The 24389-nt window shown below is 43.9% G+C and overlaps 1 protein-coding gene across 50 annotated transcripts in view; it reads left to right on the top strand.

Annotated features, from left to right (window-relative positions):
- Positions 1–24389, top strand: part of SORBS1 (sorbin and SH3 domain containing 1) — a 170396-nt gene that overhangs the window by 72657 nt on the left and 73350 nt on the right. For all 50 annotated transcript variants that reach the window (XM_075758501.1, XM_075758512.1, XM_075758508.1 and 47 more), the window contains one exon: positions 9881–9991. The gene's annotated coding sequence lies outside the window, so the exon portion shown is untranslated. The remainder of the gene's footprint in view (positions 1–9880; positions 9992–24389) is intronic.

Genomic DNA, 24389 nt, shown 5'->3' with positions numbered 1-24389 from the left:
TATGAAGACCAAAGATGGAGTGTTTTGGTGCTTATCTTCATTCATAGGAGCAGACTGAGTCACAGCTGGGGCAGACTTTAGGGGGAAAGGGACTCTTGAGCTAAAGTAAGCAACTTGCTGCTGTGCTCATTAGCTTTCCAGCTTGCTAGAGGAATAGAAATACCAGTCATCATACCAGACAAAATGGTAAGCTTGCTTACTGGCATTGGCACAACCCAAAACTTCTGAGGAGAACTTGAACAAGTGCTCCCCCACAGTTTGGGTGCCCATCACACACAAGACCATGTAAGGACCAAATAGGAATTTTACAGCCTTTTTAATTCCAAGAATGACTCAGAAAGGGCAGACCCTGCCTGAAGGCACAAGTACGGGGCTGCGAGTGGAAGGGATTGATGCCTTTGGGCTGATTATCCTTGTAACTCTTCATGTAGCTCTCCCAGCTGTAGGTATTATTTATGTTAATATAATTGTCTAATCCTTTTTGAAAGCCAGTAAAGCTATTTCCCTACAGTATTCCCTCCTTGCCCTGTGGTAATAAATTCCTCAGGCTGATTTTATGCCACCTTTTAAAAATTATTTTTATAAAAGAATATCTATTATATTTACTGCCTTTTTATAGCATGGAACAAGATAAATCAGCACATCCCAATCTTGCTTCACAATTATTCCTTCATTACTTCACTTGCAGCCTGAAATCAATCAGCTTTTCTTCTTTCCTTCTTTCTTTTTCCAGCTAAATATTCCTCTAATCTTTCCATGTAACCTCAATGTATGTTTGTAATTTTTAGTCTCTTAAGCATTGATTTGATTCAGTTTTCTAATCTTTCAAGGTTCCTCAGTATTATTTAATTACACATTGGTTTGGGAGTCAGATTTTCTGATTCAGGAGTTTGCCTGATTCTTCTGTGGCTGTTGCCTGGAGCATTATGAATTCCAGCCCAGGTAACGATGTGGTCCCTGGGACTTTTAACAGCTTCCATGTACCTGGTCCAAGGCTGCTCCTTCCGCTACTCCCTTCCTGTGCTTGAGACAAGCAGGAATTATATTAAATCGTATTTGTGGGGCCCTACCACCATAAGCAGGGTTCTGCATAGTCCAGCAGCAGCCATAGCACCTTGAAACTGCCTCCTGTGTTCCCCCCTTCAGCATCCTGCACCATGTGTGTAGTAGCTCAACCCAGCGTGCTCTGGCCCAAACACTGATCCCCTGAGAGCTGCTGTTTAATCAGTGTAGACTCCTAGAAAGGCTGTCTGAACAGATGTTTCTTCATGAGATGTTTTCACCCATTTTAAGGATGCATTGGTACCTATGTAACTCTTGCCAGCTACTTTGTCACTTGCAGTGTTCGAGCACAAGATACAGAGCTGGCAGGGAATCTCATGAGAGTTTTTCTCATGGTGATTACAATCAATTTTCTTTTCTTCTGTTATGTATAAAGACATCAAAACAACATGAGTTTTAAAGAAATATGAAACGTGAATTTGTTCTTTAGAACAGGAAGCATTTTTCTTTTCCTGTAGTCCTGTTCGAGAGCCTTAGCATTTGCCCTTTGTTTGCCAAGAAAAGATCATGTTTTTCAGGGTCTGAGTCTAATTTCTGAATTAGAAGAGCAATAAAGAGAAAAAGAACTCCATTTATAAAGTCGCAGTGGAAAAATAAAATAGGTACATATGCAAACCTGGGGGTGGGGGGTGTAAGCACATGCACAGACTGGGATGGAAGCAAGCAATGTGACTTGCTTCCATGAGACACTTGTGGTTTCATCACAATATGGAGCTAATGTACAGAGAAAGCAGAGGGGCATTTCACATCAGTTACGCAGCTCAGGGACAGTACGCCTGTGTCAGCTTTTCTGCAAGCTGATAGTGACCCCATGCAGTGCACTGTTCCTTTTCTCATTTCCATCTGTTCAGCATTTCACAGTTTCTTAAATCACTGGAAGTCTGCTATTGATTTTTAGATGTGTCCTAAGTTTGCCATAAATTTTATACAGTGACCTCATACTGCCAGAAAAAAAAGATTTCAGAACACCTTCAGCCCAACATCTACCCTTAAATAAATGAAAGATGTTTGCAAATCATTGCAACCTATTTATAGCCCTCTGGGAATGCCTGAGCTGAAAGAGAATCACCACCACCTTAGTGGTTATTGATCTCTGCAGACTAGGTCTTTCTTTTCATGGGAGAATTCAGCCACTTTACCCTTTGTTCTCTATATTTTGGTGTATGATCGTCTCTCTTTTGGTACATACATGGCAGCACCACATCACAACAGTTGTGTCTGTCTTTGTCCAGCACATTGTGATTTCATTTGCAGGCAATGCAATCTCTGCATTAGATCAGACAGATTCTGCTCTGGCAACAGTACATCTGCCTGACATGCCCCAGTGCTCCTGCAATCTACAACCAAACCCTCTTTATGTCATTCCACTGTTCCTTTTCTCATTTCCATCTGTTTGTCATTCTGGAGTTTCTTGAATAATGGAGACACAGTGATTGCTTCTGAGATGTGTCATAAGCTTGTCGTAAGCATTTTCTTTCTTTTAATAGCCCCCTTTGCCAGGCAATGCAGTTGGAGGATACAGTAAGGGGAATTGACAACTTATTCCAGCTGTTCTGCTGAAGCAAATGCCAGTGGCTCTTCTGCGTGTTTCCTCAGTCGCTGTCCGCATTGATTTTCTCTTATTCTTGGCAGATATACTGAGGCCTGTTATTGCAGCCACTGAAAATTAAGGGGGCCTCGTCCCTTGAAGTGTTAGTACAAGAGAGATTTTAGCTTTAGGGACATAAGGAAAATAAGTGCTTGTGCTTTAAAGGATTATTGATGTAAAATCTAAGGCAAGAAACTTACTCCTGTTTTGAATTTTGCATGCTTCACCCTTTCCGTGTTCATTGAGGTGAAATTCATTACCATGGTTGTTAGCTGTGAAAAATTATATTCACTGTGGATTTAACTATGTGGCCAGATTTAAAGTCCCAGCTTTATTTACAGCCACTTAATGTTTGCCTCAAGCTGTGATAAAGATCTTACACCTTAGGGCTCAAAGTGATTTCCAGAGAGGTCAGGTAGAAATAAAATACTGCCTTTCTTGCACAGTGTTATTGAGACGCAAAGGGAGGATGCGAGGGGAAAAGGCACTTGCCTTCCACAGGAGTACTGGGTGCTGGCTGTGGCCAGGGTCAGAGCACAGCAGTGCTGAGACCCAGGAAGGGTGGGATCCCTGCACCCCTTGGAGCTGCGGCTGCTGTCCCCCTCCCTGCTTGGTGTACCCCTCTCTGACTGCAGCATTTTCATCCTTGGTACAAAGCCCTTTGTGAGTGATATTGCACAGGGTAGGGAAATCATTCACTGCCTTCTCTTTCTCTCCCCCTTCCCTGCTGTGGTTTCTTTTTTCTAGGCAGTTGTATAGTTCTCAGCCTTTATGAACCAAACATGGTGAGTGTGACCTCGGTGAGATTTTTGTTGCATTATTTTCCCCCTCTCCCTGGAATGAGGGGCTATTGTTTCCTCCTAGAGCAGTGTAATCAACACAGTGTCCAGAGGCCAAGTCACTATGTGTTTGACCCTTTGCCTTGGTCACTGACCCACATTTCATTCAAACACGTTGGTAAATAGTGGCACTTCTTTAAGATTTATGTAACAGATGGGGCAAGATTAGAATTGGAGGTATCTCTTACTATTTTGGGGCCTGGGCTGCCTGCCAGTTTTACTTCTTGAAGCAAGTGTTTAGTTTTGTGAGTATGAAGTGTGTGACTCATTCTCCTCCTTGACATGCTTTAATACATGTACTGGGTGGTGATTTACATGAGATGCAGTGAGGCTCTGCTTGAGCTGACAGCACTCGGTGCACTTTAATCTCACATGTGGAAAGAGGAAATGAGTTAATCTGCGGTTAAATATAGAGGTGATGAAAGAGGTGGGGAGGGGAGGGGTTGACTCTAATCTCACTTAGGTTGGGGTCAGTCGAGAGTAACCTCTGTATCTGGATGGTATTACTCTGGGGTAAGTCATCTCTCACCTCTGTGGAGCTGACAGTATTAGCTAATGGAAAATGGTGACAAAGTGAGAATGTGCCCTAAGCTCTGGCGTTGCTGCAGTGTTGTTCTTTCTGGTCACCCTCTGCATATTGGTGACACCTTTTATTTTTATTTTTTTTTTCTTTTCAAGAGGTAACCAATGGATTGTAGGGGTGGGGTAAGCAACCTAACATTGCTGAAATTACATCTTAAGGACCAAATCTGAGAGTGGATTAGTGTTGATCTACAAGCTTCATTCTCTGTGATTGTCATGAAGATGTACCATGACTTTGTTCCTTTATTTTGTAGTGTATGTGTGTTTTCTGTTTATTCCTATCCTCGACTTTGAGCTAGGGATGCAGAAGAATTGAGAAATTGGGGTACCTCCTCTGTAAATCCCTCCTTCTCCTCTCCCTTTGTGTGCAGATGCGTTCTCAAACTCTGTGTTAGCTGCTGCCGTTCATTCTCTCCAGCTTCCTGCATGCTTCTGTGGGTTTTTTTGGGGAAGGCTGCATTATTGTGTGCTTTACTGGTATATATTAGCTGCTTCTGAGCAGTTTTTCTTTGCAAAGCACTGCTGGTGGTATGCTGCCTGGTATGCCCAACCAGAAAGACAGCCACACCCGAGCACAGAGGGGTGCTTTGCCCTGGGCTGGTGCTGCTGCTGGACGGGGCGTGCTGCCTGTGCTGCGAAGCTGTACGTTGCCTGCACTGCTTTGGGGAAGAGGTGACATGGACTTTGCTGACTCATTTGGGCAGGTAAAAGCAGACTTTCGGGCATGGGCAGAACAAACCTGAAAGAGGAATTTCAGTAGTAGCCAAGAGTTGCTTCTTCTGAGAAGGCAGCTTGAGCTAATATGTTATGTGCTGACAGTGTTTTCTCAACAGAGTTGAACCCAAGTAATCCGTGTAAGGAATTTTCATTTGGAGATCACATACTATACGGGTCATGTTTGTTGAGCAGTGGGTGAGGAAAGCCACTGGTTTACGTAAGCTAAGATGAAAGGTCTGTCAGTTAGAACGGTTCATTTTTACATTTTATGTTGGAGAAAATCTAAAACAGTTTTTAGAGATAAAGATCTACAGTGGAATGTACTTGTGCCTCTTTCGTTGACTTCACTGGGAATCACATGCTTTTGCAGGATTTGGTCTGGCACGTATATTAGTAACAGCATCACTGTTGTCTTCACTCTTCCTGTTGGCCCAAAGCAATATTCTGTGAGTCATTCCAGTCCATAGACGCAGGCTGAACTCTGGCCATCTGTCCCTAAGTAGTCCATATAGATTGCATGCAAACAGTTTGTTTGGTAAAATCTAATGAACTATCCAAAAGCCAATAACATTAGACATGGCTTATCATTGACAGGCTGATTCTCACTATTATCATCGATTATAATTAGCAAAAATGTTACCAGAATCTGATCTTTGCTACACTAGCTGAGGATGGCATTTTTGTTGTACTTGATACTTACTAAGCTAGAACTCACAAGATGGAGTGGCTCAGATAAGAAATTTTAAAAAGATCCATTGATAGCTCTTCTTATCTGAACCACAAGTCTTATGACTTCCAGAGTGGAAGAACATAACCATATCTGAGACCAAGGACAAACATCGATGTAGCAAATAGTTGCTCAGGTTGAAGACAGGGACCCTTGTCCTGCCTTCCACACTGCTGCTTGTTGCTATACCAATACTGATGGTTGTAACTTCACTCATAGCTTTGCCAGCTGAAGAGAGTGCATGTGAGCACTGCGTGATCAGCATCAAGAAAATAGATGAGCTTAATTTATCTTCACTGATTGTTCAGTTTAACTTGGTGGATTCTGCGTTCTGCAGATTATGGAGTGCTCAAATGGACACTTCTGCTACCAGCACTACAGGCAGTGGTAACCTCCAGCAGGTGGGACAGTTACAAGCAGTTTTCAATGGAAACACCTTCAAAAGATGGGTGTCGATTTCCAGCCTTAGAGGCAGTGTAGGCCAGCGAGAAGAGCATTGTGCTAGGAAAGCAGGAGCCACAGTTTTTTCCTGGCAGTGATCTTGGTGCTACATGATCAGGTCAAATCACTTTTCATCCATGCATCTGCTTCTTCTTCATCTGTCTTGTCCATTTAAACTCCTTGGAAAAAGGGCTGCCTGTTCTTATGTGGACAATGGCAAAATAATAATATTGTTATCCTGCTAGTCTTAGAGAGCTGCTTAAAATTGTTTTCCAAATGGTCTTTAGATCTGAGTATTGTTTATTGGGTTTTTTTGTCTTTTCAACTCTTTTCCATTGCAAAGCTGGCCCCACACCGATATGTACGTTTGTTTTCATTGCCATTGTACTTGCTTTGATTTTGCAGCTCAGTGCCCAAAGCACAGGGCGCAGTACAAACAACATGATGAAGTCCAGCAGGGTCAGCCCCTTTCTCTTTTTACTTTGAAAACGATGTGAAACTCCTATGTTTTGCTTGGCACCCCCAGTTCTTGAGCTCGGGGCTGTGTGTGTGGCTGCTGCCCTCCTGTTGTGTTCAGGTGTGAGATCACTTGAACAGTGTTTTCCATTGCTGCCTATGGGGGTACTGGAAGCTGTGCTGTCTGCTTGGTTGTGTGTGCGATCAAGCTGTGAAGTGTGAAAAATTAATGCAAGAATAGCAGTGTGCTGAGCTGACGTCCACGTCTACAATGGGTTAGTTGTGACTAGGTGCCATTACCAGGGCTCACAAGTGTACACATAGACTTGTCTTACTGGATAATGTCTGGCCACTTGTCTGGCAACAAGGAGTTTTCTCCTATTTCTCACCTCTCCTTTTTGCTTTTGGCAACGGTCCTTTCTCCATGGGGATGCAGTTTGAGTGTGGCCTGTGTCCAGCCCTTTTAAGAAGTGCCAGGTTACTGGCTGTTGATCTGAGAAAAGGAGAAGGAGCTGGATAGCCCGATTCTGCATTACAATTGTATTGTCAGGCACTGTATCAGCCCTCAGCATGAATAGAGCAGCCTCCAGAAACAGCCATAAAAGTATGGACCTTGGTACTTTTTGAACTTTAGGCTCATCCCTATCTTGTTCTTGCTATTCCCTTCCCATGTCACTCTGAAAAGCCCCTTACAGCAGGTTTGGGTACCAGAACAGACTGAGGCTGTAGCTCGATGCATCAGAACTACACAAACTGCAGCTTGCTCTAAGCCACAGCGATTTATTTGGCTGAGGCTCTGAACACTCTAAACTTAAGGAGTGTTTTTAAGTAGGGGTTTCCCTACCAAAACACCCCCAAAAACCCGAAAGCAAACAACCCTTCAGGAAACCTCTTTACCAGCAGTGTGGTGAGGTTTTTTGGTTAGTGGTGGTTTTTTTGTTGTCACCTCAGTTTGCCTGATTTCAGCACTCGCCTGTTACATTGCTGTGTTCGTTCAAAGTTTCCAGGTGGAAGTGCTGGTCTGGGTGTGTGCTGCTTTTTGTAGCTGGCTGAGCAGTTCAGTCACCGTCGGGGTCCCATTGCACTGGCTGCTTGTGCAGGAAGAGTCCAAGTACCTTTTCCATTATTCAGTGGAAACTCTTTCAGGAGAGTTTCTGTTACAGTGGAAATCAAACTCTAAGAGCAGATAAAGCCAGAACACAGCTGAAGACTAACAAAATTAAAATTGAAAAATGTTGAAAACTTTTTGGCAATGTCCTTCATCTCTGACACTGTCAGCTGCCCTAATTCTGCTGCCACTGACAGGAAGGGAAGTTTTGCCACTAACAGCAGTGGGCGTAAGCTTTGTCCAAACAGAATCCTTCTGTGAATCCTGCATTGATTTTTTCACCAAAATAGCTTCTTATGGTCCTCCAGAAGCTAATACAGGGCATGTTTCCAAGGGGAAAATTCAAATGTTTAGCCGTCTCTTCTAGATTGGGGCACAGACCTGGCATAACCTGCACCCATATTCCTGTGCCTTGCTGCACTCCCTGGCTACGTGCCAGGTTAGAGCCTTTGCTGGAACAACTCTCAGCACCAGAGGAGTTTCTATCGGTTGCTTTTCATGCCATTTACTTCTGTCCTCCCCCTCTCAACCTAGCTCTTAGTCCTTGTGATGAGTAATGAGTTCTCTGCTTTGGGCAGCTTTTGGTAGCTGGGTCTCTGCCCAGCTTCAGCCTTTTGCCAACTCGCAAAGACAGGGCAGGTTGGGAAAGCAAACAAACTGTAGTTAATGCCAGCAGGGCAGCTTCTTGTGTTGCAGCAAAACCAGGGCTTGACCTTGCCACTGGCATATTAACTCTTTCTTGGTGCACATTCTGGACAACTTTATAGGAATTTTTTTTCCCAGTACTAGCCATAAGCCTTTCAAACGTGTCCTTTCACTGATCCCTTTCTACTTGTTGGAGATGGAGAAACTACTAGACTGTTCTGGACAGAAAACTCTAATTTGTTTCAACTCGTGTTTTCCTAGGACTATTCTAGTTTTATTGAAAAACTAGCCTGGTGGTTCTAGGCTTGTTGTTTGGGATATTAGCAAGTCTTGAAAGAGGTCTTGAGGCTTGTAAAAACATTGTACTATTGGAGCTCTGTGAGCATGTTCTGAGATGGCTCCCAGGCAAGGTGTCTGATACTCTATGAGAGTTTTTACCTCTGAGCATCACCCTCTGTTTTCTCTGTGTCATGTTTATGCCCCACCTGCACTGTGATGAGGACGTCTAACTGGTGAGGCTTACTGGCTGACAGGCTGGTCGTACCAGGCCCTTGGAGGTTCTGGTCTTGCATTGCTTGTTGAAAGAAATGTTGACTCCACACTCCCTTCAGAGCTTGAATAAAACACACATGAGAATTTGTTCAGTCATCCAGCGTAGGCATGTAACTTTGCTAGTTGGTCTCTTCAAGTTCTTTTTAAAGTTATTGAATACAGAGAAGTATCAAGAAGGCAGTGTAGAGAGAGGCTGGGCTGCCCTTTGGAAGAACTCCTCTCCATTCCGTATGGAAGAATCTTTAGGGTGACTGGCTGACTAGTTCAGCCTGATAAATGACATGATTAAAGTTGAGTGGTGTCAATACTTACCTAATAAATCAAACTGCAAAGACATCTCACTAAAGCCAGGCTGCTGTTAATGTTATTGAGTGAAACAATAAAGCTGCGCAGCCATCGATCAAATCAATGTCAAATCTAACTATTTAGACTTAATATTGGACTGCAGTTAAATAGTCACATTTAGTAACTGTCAATGCATGCAAAAAAAACAAATTGTCCTCTGTGAATTCTGCCTCTGTGGCTGTTTGTCTAGCTGTGTACCCTAACCAAGGAATTTGTCTGAAGACATCCTGACGTATGTTCTTAGTATGTGTCTACTACCTGCCCTGCCTTCTGAGGGTTTTTATTCCTGGCAGCAGGGAGTTACATTCTGGGACTATTACCCCTAGCTCTCAGCCCAGGCTCTGTATTGGACGAGCCTATTTACGCATCAGGGATAGCTGCATATGATCAGTATTCACTTCTCTCTCTCTGCATTTTGCAAACCAGTATACTAAATTAAGCTGCAATCAGCAGTGATTTACATTAGTAAACAGACGGTAGGTTGTAGGGAGGTGTGAGTATTTGTGCTATTCAGCTGTCCTTGCTGCTTGGGGGGCATCTCTAGCAGAAAGGCAGGAAAATGGTTGTGGTTTCAGCCTTCCCTGGAGACAACTATAAATATAATTTCTCCCATAGGCGATGCTAGGATGCAGATCTGGTCAGACTGCTGCTTATACTAACTATGCTTCCTGCTTGGGGAGCAGAGGGAATTGTTTCATCTAAAAGTAGCATTATTTCTGTGAATGGCTGATTGCTTTGGTACAGCCCTCTTGGTAGTTGTGTTGGTCAGCAGGACTGGTGGCACTAATAGCATTTTTTTTCCTCTTTGACTTCTCCAGGCATGTGCTGTTATGTAGTAGTTGCATGTGACGAGAAGACAGAGTGGAAGTCGCTGTCAGAGGATCCTGTCCTTCTCAGCTGGGCCTGAAGAGTTCAGCCAGCTGACTAGTGTGAGTACTCTGAAGGGGATGGGAAGGAGCACATCACTGGGAGACCTCATCCTGACTTGGGGCACCAAAATGCATCTATATCACTTGCAGTGAAGGAGTTTTTCTTCCTAGTAGCAGCCTACTTGGGTTGTGCAGCAGAATGCTACATGTTGGTGAGAGCACCTGTGTATTATATGGGATTTTTTTGGTAGGTGAGCCAGTCAAAAGCTCCACTTCTTGAAAGAGGATCAAGCCCCAAGCGCTATTTTTGTGTTGAATCATAGATGCATTAGGTAAAACATAGTAGCCCCAGTAAAGACTAAATTAACCTTTGCCACCATCAGTAATGTTCCTGGTTTATTATCTGCATTTGTGACATCCTTTTCTGTTTATTTTGTTGCTGGTGCCAGAAAATATTTAGTGCCTCAGTCTAGGTCAGAAACATTGGAGGTACTGGGATTTTGGAATTGGAGTGAGGGTTAGGTTTTAGGATAAGGATCAAAGTATAGCAGTTGGCCTTGAATAGGCTACAAATCCAGGTTTAGCACTGGTGCTTGCCTGCATGGCAAGAGTGAACTGGATTCATTGCCTCATCCGTATTTGAGTTAAATTTGAGTGGGTGTTGGGATGTGTGACTTGACCTGGTGTAGGTTTAGAGCAGACAGGAACTGTTGGACTGGGATCAAGATTTGGGGGAATTATGAAGTTGATGACATAAGATAAGGCTACTGTACTGGATTTAGGGTAGCTGCAGACAGGACAGCTACAAATACTGGTGAAGCTGATTTGTTTTCTTTAGAGGAGATGATGTGGGGGTTTTGGTACTGTTTGGTCTAAGATTGAGTCCTGGGTTGAAGATGACAGTTCTGAGAGAAGGTTTGATATTCTTACTTGCCTAAGGCAAAAACACCTCAACCTTTGAGAACTCTGCATTGAAGCAGAAATCTTAGATGTGATTGAGGCTGAGGCTCACACGTCAAGCTCTTAAGACCATTTTTCCCCCTCAGGATGACTCTGATATGGAGCCTGTTTATGATCAGGAAGGCAAAGGTCAAAGCAACAGTTACAGAAGACTGAATCTCTGGCATCCCAGAAATGGCAAATACAACTCTCTTGGGCTACTTCTTTCTTTGTTTCTAAAAAGGCTGAAACCATCGGAGGAGCAGTCTCTCCTGTCTCTCTCCTTCCCTTTCCTCTGCATCAGTGCTCTAGTGGTCTCAAATTTCAGCTTTGTATGATCATCTCAACTCCTTTCCCATGTAACACTGTACCTGATGTTTGTGTCCACACCAGTCACATCCATACTGACATTATGATTCTTGAGGATTGCTCATATCTCTCTCCTTCAGTAACAGAGAACCCTTCCAGTAAGGCTGCATCAGTCTCTTGCATGCTGAACATGTGGAAGCTCTTGTCAGCCTGACTGCCCTGTGTCTTTTGTGAAGTAGTCCTCTCTGAGGAATGAAAGTCCAGGCTGTTGGAGAGGAAGCTGGAGAAGCTTTTGGGATGTATCAAGCCAAGTTTTATGTCATTGTCCTCCTGCTGCTTTATAAGCAAAATCACATGGACCCTACTGTCGAACTAGCACAATTACTTGGTCTCTTCTGGAGATGGGCTGTGTTACACCAGGCCTGAACATGATCCTGTGCTTTGGCTGTAAAAGGGAGGGAAGCTCCCTCTGCTCAGTTTGGCTGCTTTGGAAGGAAGAGAGTGCAGTACTTGGTTCTCCTCTAGCCAGAATGACACAGGTATTGATCTGGATAAAGAGCATCTCCAAGAAGCCTTGATTCTGAGAGACATGCCTGGGAGTCGCAGTGCTTCATGCTTGTGCTGTGGCTGACCTACGTCATCAACCAAGTGATGACATCTCCTTTCCTTCTTCCCTTATCCCCAATGCCTGCTCAATCCTACTGGCTGTCAAGTGATATCAAGGCATGGCACATCTGGTACTTCAAGGAGTGCATAGTATTGAGTACCAGGGCCTGGACAGTCCATATAGGAGGTTGGAGGAGAATGGCTTACTCTTTAGCTTCCATTCCAGGTTAGGTGGAGCTCTAAATGGCTCTTTTTATATTACCTTTTTATATGAGAGAAAATATTTGCTTTTCTGTGGTCTGATGACTCTTTTGCTTTAGTTGGAGGCTCATGGGAATGCAGGGAAGTGCTGGTGTACCATGCTATTTTGCACTTTTTATTTTTTCAAGATCTAATTAAGGCATTGTGCTGGTTTTTAATGTGACCTGCAATGCATGCTGCAGATCAGCTATTCACTTCAGGCCTTTAGTCCAGGCATCTGGCACTTAGCAGAGACAAAACAGTTCCAGGACTCTCAAGCTGGACCAAAGGCAGAGAGGGGACAAAAAATACCTAGTCAGAGCACCAGGAAACAAAGTAAGTTTATGAAAACATAACAGGGAAATCTTGACTATATCTTTTGCTGTCATCAGTGGGAGAGGCAAAGTGCAGAAAACACTACGAAGCAGGTGCAAGGCTTCTAATTGTTTCTCCCGTAAAGGAGAAACACTACTGTTAGCGCATGCAGAGACTATTGAAGAGGTTGCCAAAGAGTTGCTGTTTTCCCAGGGCCTGATGGTCAATAGCTGCTGCCTTACTCAGTTCCCAAATTCATTGCTTCAAGTGAATGCTGAAGGTTACTCAGGCTGCTGTAAGGTACAAGAAGTCCTCCTTTCAGTACTTCCCCTGGGGACAAAGCAGGATGTCTTCTAGAGGGAGGCATTACCCAGAATGTCATTTTGGCTCCAGCCAGCTGGTCACACCAGCTCCACATCAGCTCTGCCTATCTTGGGCTATAAAAGAGGCTTAAATGGTGCAGGACTGTGCCAGAAACCAGAGCAGTAATAGTGACAGTGAGTTTATAGAAAGCAGGAAGGAGGAGTTTTCATTTTTTCCATTGAACTTTTGTGAACAGATGGAGAGTCGATGAGGCAGAGATGCTGGAAGGGACAGTGTGTTTCAAATGTTTTCCTTAATGTCTTCCCAATCTGCTCATAGATTCATAGCTCCTGCCTGTTCTGCAGGGCAGTTAGTATGGGATGTGAAAACTTCAACACTCGTGGGCCTCCAGAGGTGGATGTTCCCCAAGGCCTGTTGAGATGTGTTTTTTGGGCTAAGGAACTTTTGACACAAAGGGTCATGGGAGCAGCTCATGGTCTGATGGGCAGTGTCTTTGTTTACTTCGTTCCGAGTCACCACAATGAAGGGTCTGGACTTTGTGGATAGAAACAATGACCCAGGAGCATCTTGACTGAGCCCCGTACTGACACTATAGGCCAGTCCTGCCTCTCTAAATGGCCAATGTTTTGTGTTTTGTTTTGTTTTTAATCTGGTTAGAAGCCAAGAAGAATCTAATCAGAGCCCAGCAGTGCACTGAGGAGCAGTCATTATCATTTCTTAGTCATCCAGTTGTTGTTTCTTTGCTCTGACAAGAAATGTTGGTGTGGTGGGAGGGGATGAGGGAAGATCAGCTTTTGTCTTAGTCTCCTTGAAGAGGTTCAAGCACATTTCCTCTCAATACACCTATACCCAAGTGTTTCCCTTAGAGGACAGATTTAAAGAGGCCTTCAAAACTCTGTAGCAGCCACAGTTTGAGGGAGAGAAATCAATGAGAAGGGGGAACTTAAACCCTCATTAACTCCCAAAGGCAATGACTTTCAGCTGTGAACTGTGAGATACCATTACTGTCTCGTTAGCTTTTGTAGTTACAAATGCAACTGGTTAATAATTTCATCCAGCTGGCCAAGTTAGAGGCAAATCCACATTTCTCTTCAGCTGGGTGTTTAATTATGATTAATTTAATTAATTTAATTACAAACACAGCAAGTACATTGGACAGCACTCTTGGTACTTAATTTGTATGAATGCCCAGGCTTGTCTACTGGAAGACATGTTGCTTCTTTTGGATCTGTAGCTCTGTTCCTGGAGAACAGAGGATCAGCTGTGGGCAGCCTGATTTGATATTCACTTGTCTTTAGCAATTAGGGTGCAGGGAAAAGCATTGCAGGAAAATACTGAGATGGAGAGAGAGCACAGGGAATTTTCTTTGCTGCTTCTGCTAGTTCCCTTCTTTACTGCACTCCTACCTCTCCTTTTTTACCTTTGACAAGCTACCAAATCACTCTCATTGGAAGAGGCCTAGAGATTATGCTAAATATCTGAGTATTTTGAGTCTGAAGAAAAATGAGAAAATTTTACAAAAATCAGCTTCTTTGTGCATCACAGGAGACGATTTTGTCCTGACCGTACCTTAAGGTTAATTTAAGCTTTACAGCACAAACGTTAAGAGCACTGGTAAACAGCTAGCACCATTACAAAAGCTTTTAATATTGATTGGACAGTATTCTGTTACCTTCGCAACCAGCAGTACCTTTTGTTGAATGAGGTGCTGGTTGGATCAGTAAGGATGGCTCTGGCCTCAGCTAGTTATACAAAGTGCCACTGATGGTCTGCTGTAGTAGAGGAGCGGTGTCCGGGCTCTTCTGCCACAAGCAATTCAGTGATCACTGAGCGTAATCCTTGTGTCCCACGCCCCAGTTTGGCACATAAGCCACAAATGACAGCATGGAAGTTTTTCTTCCATTTTGCCTGAGTGTAAGTGGCAGTACAGGGTACAAAGGGCTGGAGATGCTCACGTGCAAGTGAGGATGCATGTTTAATTGATTGTGTGCTGTAACTGCCATTAATTTCCTTAAGACTTGGGTAAGCATAGCTGAGCCCTAGGTTTTTTCCCTGTAGCGTTGTATTTAGCAGGTCCTCAATTCCACAAAATTGCTTGGACCAGGGTCAGCAACTGTTCAAGGCAGATGGGCAAGGTTATATTTTCTTTTATGCATGAGAGTTTATATAGGTTAGCAGATCAGTGGGAGCTGGGAGAAACTGCTGCTCAGGTGACTGCTATACAGCTGATCACTCCCAGTTTGTGTCGGTGTGAGGCAGTGCTTTCCAGCTCCTGCTGAGCTCTGCAGTCAGTAGAAGATAGCAGCAGGAGCCATGCCTCTCACAGACATCTTCCTTAAGATGCTGTAGATCCCAAATCGTGGCAAACTCTGAATTCTACCAGGTAGTAATTTTTCCATTTCCAGATCACCAGCCTACAGCATACCCCTTACCTGCAACAGCCAGAAGAGACACTAGGATCATTCTTCAGTCTTCAGCAAGGAAGCCAAATTATGCATTTGCTGTTCTCAGCTGTTTGAGAAAATTTTCTAGCAGTTTGTCTTGTAGCCTGTGCTGTTCTCTCTGTACACTTAGGTTATGTGCTGTCACTGGATTAATACACATATTATTGTTACAAGGGCTAGCCCTTAGTGTCTTCTGCCCTGCAGACTTGCTCCTACTGGCAGATTAATTTCCTATCTAGAGCTCTTAAAAGGCCTGTATACATCTTTACAAGGAGTTTTGCTCAGTCTCTGGTGACAGTTGGAATGCCTTCATGCCATGCAGATTCAGCTGTAAGTGATTCCTGAGTCCTTGTGTAGTTGCACCAAGCTGCCTGGCAGCAGTATTTCATTCTGTGATGACACTGGTTCCTGTAGCTTTCAGCTAGGGAGGACTGAGCTGCAGAGTTCAGGCTCAGGGCTGAGGCATCCAAGGGGATCTGGGTGTTGGGAGCTTTGGAGCAAGCTAGGGCTCATCTCTGATAGCAGGGAGGGTGCTGTAAAACTACCCTAACCAGAGCCTGGGTGGCTGTTTTGTAACAAAGCAGAAGCTGCAGCCCAGCAGGGTGAGGATGCTGGGTGAATGAGTTTGTGCTCATTCACAGAGCTGGGTGGAACTCTAGCAGCAGCATGTTATTTTAGCTGAGTTTTGTTTTGCAATTGAAACCCCAGAACTCGGAGGGAACCGAACTAAAAGCACGAGCATGATGTAAGTTTGCTTGCCTTCCTCCTCCATCTGCAGAACCAAGTAAGCTCCATCACTTTTGCTTAGCATCTCCTGGATCTATCAAAATATGTCCTTTTCTAAACTGCATGTCACAGCACCTCTTTGACCTCTTCTGGTGGCTGGAAAGCCTAGCCCCATGGCATGTTGGGGTGGCATAAAAGAACTAGTATGGCCGCGTGACATTTATCAAAACATGAAAACTGCACGGATCGTACAGCAAGCTTTCCAGGGTAGCTTATAATTGGAACAACCTACTCCCTCCAGTGAAAGGATTTGTTTGTGACATTGGTAGCAAAACAGATGTGATGAGGGTGGGCTTGTCAAGTGGCTGCAGAGCAGTGGTCCAGAACATCCTAGAACCGGCATCTGCCCCGGTTATGCCAAAGACTTCCTTTGTTATGCAAATTGTGTTGTTCCTTTTGCTATTTCCTTCAGCTGTTAGGTGATGTTGTCTTTCGCAAAGACATGGATATTATGTGGAAAAAATACAGCAATGGTTGTGCAGCAGTAGGTGCCAGGAAAATTGCAGTGCATAGTACACAATTACTGTGAGTTGATTGTAAAACAGCAACACTTCATAAAGCTTTTTATCCTGCACTCAAGGTTGACTTTGGAAACAAGCTGTTTAGCCGTGCAAAGCTTGCTGCCTAGTTCTCCCTTCACTCAAGTGGAATAGCAAATTCTGTGAAAATTCAGTTTTCCATCCAGGTGGTTGTCTGTAGCAGAAACTCCTCCCTCCTTGCCAAGCTGTTTGAAGGTTGTCTAAGCTGGTTCCTGCAAAGACAGAAGTGTTTCAGACTCAATCCTTGACCTGTACTTTCCTAAGTTTGGACCTGAGTCAGCCCCTGGATCCTTCCCTACTTCCTAGGTGCCATTCTTTTGTTCACAAGCTGTTATATTTACAGTATGATTTCTACTCTCTCAACATTTTAATCATGATAATTTTTTTATTACCTGGAGACAAACTATCAGAGGCTTGTTTATAAACCCCTGCTCCACAGCAAGCAGGGCTTCCAGCTGACACTTTCATGTGATCCAAGCTCCACAACAGACTTGAAGGAGATCGAGGAGGTTATCTTTGGGTGGTGAGGGAGGTCTCCTGTTGTGTACTGTTGTATAAACATGTATGTTTCAAGTAATTGGAGCTTGTGATGACTGCACAGCTTGCTTTGGACAATGTTGTGGGCTTTTTTGTTGGCTTTCCTGGTTTGTTTTGGAGAACAAGATGGGGTTTGGGGGGGGTTTGTTGTTTTGGGGTTTTTTGCAGAGAGAACAGTAGGGTCTGACCATTCAAAACGTACTATTTTCCATAATCCTTTATTCTGACTGTTGATATGTCTGAAATAATTTTCTTCCTCTTCCACCCAAACCAAATATACCTGACTTTTAAAGGAGCTGGAGTCTACACCTAGATTTTGCAGATAAGCCTCTTATATCTGCTGGGATAAATGAAACCAAAACCCCAGATACAAGCTCTGCAGCATTAGTCTTATGGGATGTGGTAGTAAATGGGGGCTTGGGGGCCCTTTGTTTACTCTAATTAGAGCTACCAGTGGCAAGTTCACACTGAGGTGTGGGATTGGTCTTAAATGGAGTAAGATAGAGCAGCCTTTTCCAACCTCTTCTGGTCCCTTAACCGATATACCAAGTCAGAATTGTGCTAACAAATAAATGCTTTATTTGGTGGGAGGTAAGTATTGGGATGCTAAAAGGTGTATTGGGGAAGAAAAAGGAGAGCTGCTGTTGCTGACAGAACCCCAGTCATCATTTCACAGTGCATCAGTATGGGTGGTTTATGTGTGTAGGTATTTGGAGACCTTTGTTTTGTGTCCTTCACTAACGTTTTACTGAAACCATCTGAAGTTAGAGTAAGTGTTGACCCACACAGTAACCTTTGCTCTATGCCCTTCTGCAATCAGCAACTCTTGCCATCTGTGTTGCTTTCTAGGTCTTGTTTGGATGCTGAGATGCTTGCCTTGCAATAATTGTCAGTACAGTTTTTTTAGTCTGTGAGTTTGGCAGCAGATCAATGCCTGTACATGCATGTTTGAGGAATCAAAATCCAGAGACAGGCTGTAGACAGAGAGACACTCTGGAGTGTCAGTCAGAAAAGCCAGTAGTGCTTGGTGCACTGGTGGCTGTGGTCTGGTGACAAAGGACAGTACCAAGAGACTTAGAATCATAGAATCGTTTAGGTTGGAAAAGACCTTTACGATCACCAAGTCCACCACTAAACCTCATCCCTAAGCACCACATCTACACATCTTTTAAATACCTCCAGAAGTGGCGACTCAACCACTTCCCTGGGCAGCCTGTCCCAGTGCTTGACACCTTCTTGGTGAAGAAATTTTTCCTCATATCCAATATAAACTTGCCCTAGCACAACTTGAGGCCATTTCCTCTCATTCTACCGTTTCTTACTTGGGAGACCAATGCCCACCAGGCTACAACCTCCTTCCAGGTGGTTGTAGAGAGTGATTAGGTCTCCCCTCAGCCTTCTTTTCTCTAGGCTAAACAACTCTAGTTCCCTCAGCCACTCCTCGTAAGACTTGTGCTTCAGACCCTTCACCAGTTTTGTTGCCCTTCTTTGGACATGCTCCAGCACCTCAATGTCTTTCTTGTAGTGAGGGGCCCAAAACTGAATACAGTATTTGAGATGTGGCCTCACCAGTGCTGAGTACAGGGGGACGATCACTTCCCCAGTCCTGCTGGCCACACTATTTCTGATACAAGCCAGGATGCTGTTGGCCTTCTTGGCCACGTAGGCTGTTGACCAACACCCCCAGGTCCTTTTCTTCCAGGCAGCTTTCCAGCCACTCTTCCCCAAGCCTGCAGTGTTGCGTGGGCTTGTTGTGACCCAGGTGCAGGACCCAGCACTGAGCCTTGTTGAACCTCATACAGTTGGCCTCGGCCCATCGATCCAGCCTGTCTAGATACCTCTGTAGAGCCTTCCTAACCTCAAGCAGATCAACACTCCTGCCCAGCTTGGTGTCATCTGCGATCTTACTGAGGGTGTTCTCAATCCCCTTGTCCAGATCATCAAGAAAGACATTAAATAGAAGTGGCCCCAATACTGAGCCCTGGGGAACACCACTTGTGACCAACCACCAACTGGATTTTACTCCATTCACTGCAACTCTTTGGGCCTGACCATCCAGCCAATTTTTTTATGCAGCAAACAGTGTGTCTGTCCAAGCCATGAGCAGCCAGTTTCTCCAGGAGAATACTGTGGAAAATGGTGTGAAAGGCTTTACTAAAGTCCAAGTAGACAGCATCCACAGCCTTTCCCTTATCCACTAAGCAAGTCACCTTGTCATAGAAGGAAATCAGGTTGGTCAAGCAGGACCTGCCTTTCATGAACCTATGCTGACTGGGCCTGATTACCTGATTGTCCTGTATATGTCATCCTCTATGTACTGAGACTTGAGGGTCTCCTTCAAATTATTTCCACTATTAAGTGACCACTTGGTCTTGCATGAACCAACTTCTAAGGTCTGATTTCAGGAAGTCTTGGTCCCAGTCATTAGTTGTGTAGATATTCACTGTGGAAGGAGGGGAGGCTGATCATGTGCTGCTACTTATCTTCCTTACCATCAGGCTGCCCAGCCCTGGGGATATGTGAGTATACCCTCACCCTCCTAAAAGCTGGCAGCACCTCTGCTCCAGTGTGAGTCTTAGGCTGCCAGAAGGGGAGCCAAGCTGCATTGTGGTGGGGACACTCCACTCTAGGGATACCCTAGTACAGCTTGTGGCTTAAAAGCTCCTTTGATGCCTGTTATGATGCCAATGGAGTGGGCATATAATATGTAATAGCTGTGCAAGCAGTTAGTTTCCCTTTGTGTCATGTCAGGTATTTATGCTACAAATCTCAGCTGCCAAGTGCAGAAACTTTAGCTACCCCTTCGGCTCCTACCATTGAAATAAAATCTGCCATGTCCAATGCTAATGAAAATATTCCTTCCTTGACAAGCAGATGCTGCCTGGTTTAAAATTTTTAAAAAAAAAAAAAAGTGCTTTTTCAAGTACTTTCTCTGTACTTTAATGTTTCTTCAAAGTCTGCCTGTCAGTTCCCTTCTGAAGTGCATCCCATACCTGTGCTATCATGGAGTATCACCCCCAAACTTTCTCCCTGTCCTTTCCCCAGCTCCAGAGCTGCAGGAAGAGTCAGTGTCTTTTGTGGTGACAGTGGCAGGGAGTGACAGGCAGACTGGGTGGGGGTGGCCGATGGTGAGCAAGCCTAGTGACAGGATGAGGTGACTAAGAACCAACTGGCTAATTAAAGCACAGTAGTAGGAGGAGCAAAGTATTTAAGGGTGCCAGAGAGAGAGAGAGATGCCTCCACAAATTTCTTGTTACACCTCAGCAGCCAAGTGACTGGGCAACACAGTGAAAGGTTTCCTTAACTCTTTCGTGCCTCTGATGGAGTGAAATCAAGGGACTGAGAAAATGGCACCATTAACTGAAAAGTCTGAATCAAGGTAAGGACATCCATATGTATTTTAGTCACAGTTAGCCAAAGCTGGCCCTCCTAGAGCTACTGTGAGCTGAACTCCCAGGACTTTACAGGGCACTGGCATATGCTAATATGTACTGAGTGGGTAGGTCTGTTGGGGCAGTACACACTGATTTTCAGATTGCTGCTTTAATTTGGATAGGTATTTCCAGTTGCTGCTTGAAAAGAGAGGAGAGATCACGGTAGTCATTACATGGGTTTGTGTTCTCATTAACGGAAATAGGCAGGTCTTTCTAGTGGCTGGTCTTTCTCCTGACTATTTTTATGAGAAGAAGGAATTGAAAGTAATTCCTGAATGCTGATGCTGACGCAGTTGCTAAAATGAAGGTGATGAAAATGGATGTGGAGTTCTCAGCAATATGTGAATTTGGTCACCTGAGGCTGGAGGAGTCACAGGGAAGTGAAGATGAGGACTGGCTTCTGGAACGTAACTTTCTGCTGTTTCTGGAAACACTTTGAATGTCAGACTGTTACTTAACCCAAGTCTGGTTTTCTCAGAGTGTTTTCAGTACTGAGTAGAGGAACAGTCACTGTGTTCCTCACTTCAGTGAGTAGGTGAATTTAGAGGCGGTGCAGTCCAACGAAGCTAGCAAGCCAGCACTCCAGCCTGAATTCCCTGGCAGGCACAGGTTTGCTGTCTGGCCTTGCATGCATGACAGTGCCCAGCCTTCTGAGTTTTGCTGGGACCTTTTCATACCTGATATTCAGGTAAATGAATCAGTTCCCTGGCAGTTTTTTGTAGTGTAGCAATGCCTATGGATTGGCAAAGGCTAAGGACAATGACCATGTCTAATTTCAACTTGCATCCCTAGGTGTGTCAAAGGTGTGTAGGAACTATTGTATGCCTGGCTCCCCATATGTGTTGGCTAGGCTTAGCTTTGTGTGGTTCCCTGGTGGTTGCTTGTTATATGAGACCAACTCTCAAACTGGTTTTGCTTATTCTGAAAATACAAAAATCAACCTGTAAGACCGATACGTGCACCTTGTTACACTGTGCCCACTCAGCTGATTTCAGATGTTGCATAGGATAGAGGCCCAAATCTTCCATCTCTGCATAAAATAGGAATATCACCTATATACCTTAAAAGTGTTAGCTGCTGCTTAGTGAGTGTTTGTGCAGAGCTTCAAAACAGCGAGCGCTAGCAGAGGTCATAACTAAAAATTAATGTTTGGTGTGATTGCCGCAGTGAACACTTGTTAATGCCTGTGCAATTTCTCTGCCTTACACGACTAGGAATCTTGGGATGTGTCTGGGATGGTCTGTAGCATTAAAGTGTCTGGTTTATATGTCAGAGGTGTATGAGAATCTTCTCTATGCCCTCATTTTTGTGAAATGTTTGTAATATGGATTTGAACTTTGTGACACTAGTCAATCTCTAATTAGTATTTCTACTTAATGCAACTTCTTATTTGCTGCTTCACTGTTTGAGAGTGTGTGACAGAGGTGAAGACAGCCTTTGTAGTCTTTGTTACACAAAATCATGCAAGAGGAGCTGCTGGATGTTGTTTAGATGATCTAATTGATTGTATTTATAGAATGCCATTCACTATAGTAAATGCAATGTAGTGTTTGTGTCCCTCAATTCTGCAGTCAGCTGAATAGATCCATTGTTCTACGTAATTAGGGCTTCTGGAATTTGGGTCTGTTTATTTAGAGCAGTTGTTCTGCAGAGGCACAAGTGGCCCCGTATCGAGGTGTACAGAGAGTTAAGTGCAGTACGAAGAGTACCCCAGCTGCACAGCTCTTACAAGTAGTCTCACAACAGCTTGAACTCACTGAATCTTCTATTTCTTCCAGCCAAAGTATGAAACCAGCATCCTCTTGCTGGGTGTGGTCATTGCAGATTGTCTGAAAGATTTCCCTTTTGCAAAAAGGTAAATCTGGTGTAATTGAATTAATTATCCCTTAACTGTAAATAAATCCCAATTTCAGTAGTTACATGCTCCCTGCCCAAATTCTTGTGAGTCTCAGTTGAGTTAAGTGTCCTGAACAGTCCCAGGTTGCGGTATGCTGTTAAATCATTTACAGCTTTCCTTCTGGAGTCAGCGGCCTGAGAGCTGTGCCCAGTGAGCTCCCTTGTATAGGATGTACATCAGCTTGTTTGTGAAGTGCTTCTGTCTATGAGGTGTTAGCATATGTATCACAGATAAATCTGAGCAGAAATCTCAGCTTCTGCTGCTCTCAAATACTGTGCCTTATGTTTCCTGCTAAGATGAACGTAAGATTTTTAAAATATCCTAGAATTTTTTATTTTTCTTAAGTTTAGAAATGTTCGTGTGAGCTGCTTGGCCATATGGGTGTGGCAGAAAGGCATTTGTTTCTTCAGCAGACACGAATGATACGTGGGCCACAGCTACAGCACCATGATCTCAGCGATCAAATACAAAAAACAGAGGGCGGTCATGACAGACTTGGGAGGAAGTCAAAGCCCAGTTACAGTGTATTTAAAATCTATTGTGATGAGGAGAAGTGGTTTTGGCTGTAAGGCTACTGATAAGAGCAGTTAACTTATCCAGAGGGAACCGGTGATGCACAGCATGTCAAGTTACTCTTCTGTATGCTCTGTGCCAAACAACCCTCTGGACGGCTGTTTTCCAAGCCCTGTGTCTGTAGCAGAGCAGGAGGTTGATGGCTCAAGTGGGACCCACCTTGCGTCCCCACAACCCTGCAGGTATAAGTCATTGTCACTTAATGAAGGTTCAGCAGCTGATGTGAAACTATTCCAGTCTATTTCTTTGCAGGGAGGTCCCTGTAGACATCAAATCACTATCTGAACTAACCCTGACCATAGAATTGGTTTTAGAAGACAGGCCAGAATTAGAATGCACAAAAAAGGCTGATTTACTTTTTAAACCTTGCTTTTCAGCTGCTGGGCTTGTCAGCTGTAGGTTTTGCTCTCTGGTTCTGCGACATTAAGCAGAGTTTAGACTTTGGACTGCCAACCTTTTAAAATCTTCTGCTATTTGCCAGATTTTAATGAGATGGGTGACAACATGTAGACCAATTGCTTTGGAAATGCTTGTTTACAGGCTTGCAAAATGAAGACCCAGAGGTGCAATCGCTTTCTAAAAATGTGTGGATGGGGGTGAGTGCAAGGAGGAGGAGCTGCTTAAACAGAAAAATTGTGTTGGTCCAAAACAATTTAGCTGTAGCTGTTCATGAATTAAATTTAGGTTGCAAATCAGAAACAGCATGCAAGCCATAAGAGGAATGAGTTCTGGAGCAGGCTTCCAGGAAGAGCAGTGGAGGCAGGAAACCTTACCAGTTTTAAGCTGGAACATGAAACCTTCTTGCACAGGATTGTATGACACAGTTGCCTGCAATAGCATGGGAGTAGGCCTGATGACCCAGGAGATCTTTTTCTGCCCCCTGTTCCAAAAGTGGTGACCTTGAACTCAGTTAACTCAGGTTGCAGCTAAACTTTGTTTACTCTGATGTTGATGACTATAAGATGACTTAGTTCAAAAGCATCTCTTGAGTTCTTAAAGCCATATCTCCCAGTTTACATTTCCTGTTTGACTTTTATTATTAAGAATGGCACATTCCTCTTAAATTGCACATATGCCCCAGATAACTTAATTTTACCCATTAGGAAGGAAACAAATGCGCTATATTTAAAAAAAAATATGAAGCAGCGATATTGCATATGAAATGTGCTGTTTGTTTATTCAAACAGCTGTAAGTTCAGTTATTTATAAGGACACCTTATCCAAGCTGGTGTTCTATGCCGCCGTTTGTTTCATTTACTGAGCTTTCACTGCTGCCTCCCTGCTGTCTTAACACTTGCTGAAGAGCATGGGGAGGCTGTTGTCTTGTACAGAATTGGTATGATTCTTCTATGTGCACTGCTTGCTTATTCATAGTCTTTTCTTGACGTTTATTCTTAGGAGCATAATGTCTTCTGAAGGAATGACAGGATGTTCTTTAACCCTTAAAATAAAAATGACAGGCAACGTATTTCTCTCCGTATTTCAGGAGAAGAGAATAATGATACTTGGAGAGAG

The sequence above is a fragment of the Balearica regulorum genome, chromosome 7 (genome assembly GCF_011004875.1).
Source record: "Balearica regulorum gibbericeps isolate bBalReg1 chromosome 7, bBalReg1.pri, whole genome shotgun sequence".
Taxonomy (NCBI): Eukaryota; Metazoa; Chordata; class Aves; order Gruiformes; family Gruidae; genus Balearica; species Balearica regulorum.
The sequence above is the reverse complement of the archived record's forward strand: the minus strand, read 5'-3'. Positions and strand labels throughout refer to the sequence as shown.